Below are 3,495 nucleotides of genomic sequence, written 5' to 3' on the forward strand. Positions count from 1 at the left end.
TTTTTTGGTTGTAGCCGTCATTGTTGTTTTGGTGGCCCAGGATGGATTTGAACCTGCCACCTTAGGTGTATGTGGCTGGCACGTTAGCCACTTGAGCCACAGGCACCAAGTCGATTTTTTTTTGAGACAGAATCTCAAGCTGTCGCCCTGGGTAGAGTGCCATGGCATCACAGTTCACAGCAACCTCCAATCACAGTTCACAGCAACCTCCAACTCCTGGGCTCAAGTGATTCTCCTGCCTCAGCCTTCCCAGTAGCTGGGACTAGGGGCGCCTGCCACAACCCCTGGCTATTTTTTTTGGTTGCAGTCGTCCTTACTGTTTGGCGGGCCCCAGGCTAGATTCGAGCCCGCCAGCTCAGGTATATGTGGCTGGTGCCAAGCCATCAAGCAGGATTTTTTTAAAGGATTCCCAGATTCCCCAACTGTTTGATATTTTGTCTCTCTAGTATTTGTTCCTTTCTGTGTGGAGATATAAGAAAATTCATTTCTGGGCTGTGATATCAATGACCTATTTTAAGCAAAGAGACTTGTTCAGAAAAAGAAACATCTTCAGAACTGATGCCCCTTAACTTTCAAAACCCATACCCAAGTCACGCTTGTTTACTGTCAGCAAGTCCTATTTTGGTGCCAGACATGGGAGGGTGGCGTGTTCAGGAAGTGAGCAGTTAAGACACACAATACTTTCAGAGAATGACTAGAAAAAGATGAACAGTCCATGCCCAGAGCCAGTAGAACCAACAGACTAAGTTGTTCTAAACTACTTTTAAGAAGTGAAACAAGAAGTGTAGAAGTCTTTGAGTACTTGAAGGACTCTATTTGCGGAAGGAAATAACACCCCTCAAGCCAGGGCTGACAGCACTCTTCACGGGCCCTCAGCAGGCTTCAATTGGCTTAAGATAGGGGCACCCACAATAAACTCTGCACAAATCAGGGTTGGGGAGAAGGAAGGGGTGTCAGTAATATTTTAGAGCTGTGGTAAAGGAGGCCATGCCTAAGCAAATTATCCAGGTCATACTTCTGGGAAGCTGCTGAGCTGGGTCAAATCCAAGGCTGACCGACAGGGAGTCAGGCAGTACTCTTTCCATTATACCTCTGAACCCTTCAAGCAGCTCAGGATGAAGCCTCTGCTCAACTCACTCTCAATAGAGACTTAAACACAACCTGTGAGGAATGTGATTCTTTGAGTACTGAAGCTGCTCCTCACGACAGTTTCTACGAGGTTGGATGAGACTGGTGGCCTTGACTCAGGACGGGGAGCCAAAGGCTCTGAGCTCTGCTAATGTTCCTATCATCTGTGACAAGTCCCTTCATCTCAAATCCTCCCTTGGAAGGACAGGGATAAGGTGACACTATTAAGTTTCTGTGAGTTCAATGGAACAAGAGGAACAAATCCTGGAATTAAAAAGAAAGGTACTTCAGAAGCATGTGGAACCTTCACAAGTTCATTAAGACTTATAACACCCACCAGTGAGTAGGAAGGTGATAGGCCTTTCTTGTGCTGTCAAGGAAACTAAGGCAGAATTGGAGTAAGTGAATATCTACAAAGGAGTAAAACTCATACTCAAAGAGCAGACAGAGCCCTCCAGCCACCAAACCATCTCCTTATCTACCAGGCAAAACATGCTCTCCCCAGCAAGAGGTCATGGGGCCTGCACATTTCTCAGAAAGGCAAAGACCCTTCCTTTGGGTACTTTCTTTCAGAATAAAGGGCCCAAACATCCTCTAGGGGTCATGTGGTTCCTCTCTCCTTACACAGAAAGGAATGCAGATCAACCACTCTCAAGAGAGGTGCTGAGGCTGCGCCTGTGGCTCAGTGAGTGGGGTACCAGCCCTATATACCGAGGGTGGCGGGTTCGGACCTAGCCCCAACCACATTGCAACAAAAAAATGCTGGGTGTTGTGGTGGGCATCTATGGTCCCAGATACTCAGGAGGCTGAGGCAAGAGAATCGTCTAAGCCCAGGAGTTGGGGGTTGCTGTGAGCTGTGTGACACCATGGCACTCTACCGAAGGCGATAAAGTGAGACTCTGTCTCTACCAAAAAAAAAAAAAAGAGAGAGAAGTTCTGGATATTCTTCAATTAGCTTCATGGATGATAACCTGTTTTGTGCCTCATAATTCCTTATCTGTCAGGAAAATCTTAAACTCTACCCCTGCAAGGTAAATCACAACAACAGCCTCAGGATTGTTTCATACTAGAGAAAGTGAATCAAATGCCCTTTATGGAGATCGAACAAGAAGCAACAGGTTACATATTGACATAAACCCAAATAAATACAACAGCAGCTAAAAATATTAAGTAGCCCCTACATCTCAACCCTGCTCTTGCCACTCCTTTGTCTCCGCACTTCGCACTTAATGGTTCCCTGGGGCCCTGCCTCTACTACTAAACTGACCTTACATGTGTGATTTAACCTTTCTGGGCCTCAGGGTTCTTGTCGATAAAATGGGGACAACAAAAGTAGCCACCTCACAAGGGTTGCTGTGTGGCATTCTAAGTAAAGTGTTTAGCACGGAGCTCAATAACCAAGCAGCGAAGCAGGCATCTTCCTCTGTATATTTTAGCATTACAGGTGTTCCCATTCAGTCAATTTGTCCCTGAGGCTCCAACAGGGAGACCAAGCACAAGCCTATCCGGGAGCAGGTGGCACGGGCGTTTCTTGATTTTTTTTTTTTTCCTTTTTGAACCTTGGCAAAGAGACAAGGCCCTGAACAAGGAGACCTCAGGATGGCTACAGGAGTTGAGTGTGAAGTGGGAAATCACAGACCAAAGAGTTTTTCCTCGGGCCAGGGGCGGGCTCCGCGGGGCCTAAGTCTAGGAGTCTCTGGGCGAGTGCTCCAGCAGGGGCTGCGGAACTGAGGCGGCCAGGGAACGGGCGGCGGCCAAGTGGGCGCGAATGAATGAACCCGCAACGCTTTTCGCCTCATCCAGGCCGGGGACGCAGCTCGCGCCTCCCTAGCGCCGCGTCCTCTTCATGACCTCTGACCCGGCAAACACCTCACCTCAGACCCCCCGGCTCCCTGCCCCACTTTTTCTCCTGACTCGCGGGGCTCCCTGCTTCCTCACCCGCAGGTCCGAACGGCTCCCGGCACTAGGGCTCGGTTCGGCTCGGCAGCAAAATGTCCGCGGCCTCCTCCTCCCGCTCTCCCGGTGCGTCTGTGCTGCCCGCCGCTCCGAGCCCCGCGGCTGTCACCTGCCGGGCGGAAGTGAGCTGCCCGCGCACGGGGGCACTTCCGGTGGACGCACGGCCTGGGGGCGGAATCAAGGGTACAACCCCGGCGGGGGAGGTTCTCCTGGGGCGGAGCCGACCGGTATTAACCCCTCCGCGACCGCGGCGCTGCTCCCCGACTGTCTTGCCGCCGGGAGCTTGAGAAAGCTATCCGGTCAACTGCTGAGTAATCTAGCATGATGGAGCTGGAAAAGGTCTTGGAGACTTTGAAGTCCATCTCCTTTATGTTACAGGCGGAAATACTGAGCCTCTGAGAGGGGCAGAGT

At 50.6% G+C, this 3,495-nt stretch overlaps 1 protein-coding gene across 2 annotated transcripts in view; it reads right to left on the minus strand.

Annotated features, from left to right (window-relative positions):
- The window catches only part of AP1B1 (adaptor related protein complex 1 beta 1 subunit), an 81,764-nt gene extending 78,522 nt beyond the window's left edge, over positions 1 to 3,242 (minus strand). For both annotated transcript variants that reach the window (XM_012805273.2, XM_012805272.2), the window contains exon 1: positions 3,067 to 3,242. The gene's annotated coding sequence lies outside the window, so the exon portion shown is untranslated. The remainder of the gene's footprint in view (positions 1 to 3,066) is intronic.
- Positions 3,243 to 3,495: the final 253 nt, after the last annotated feature.

Source organism: Otolemur garnettii, unplaced genomic scaffold, assembly GCF_000181295.1.
Source record: "Otolemur garnettii isolate 467f Iridium unplaced genomic scaffold, OtoGar3 scaffold00038, whole genome shotgun sequence".
In the NCBI taxonomy this organism is placed as follows: Eukaryota; Metazoa; Chordata; class Mammalia; order Primates; family Galagidae; genus Otolemur; species Otolemur garnettii.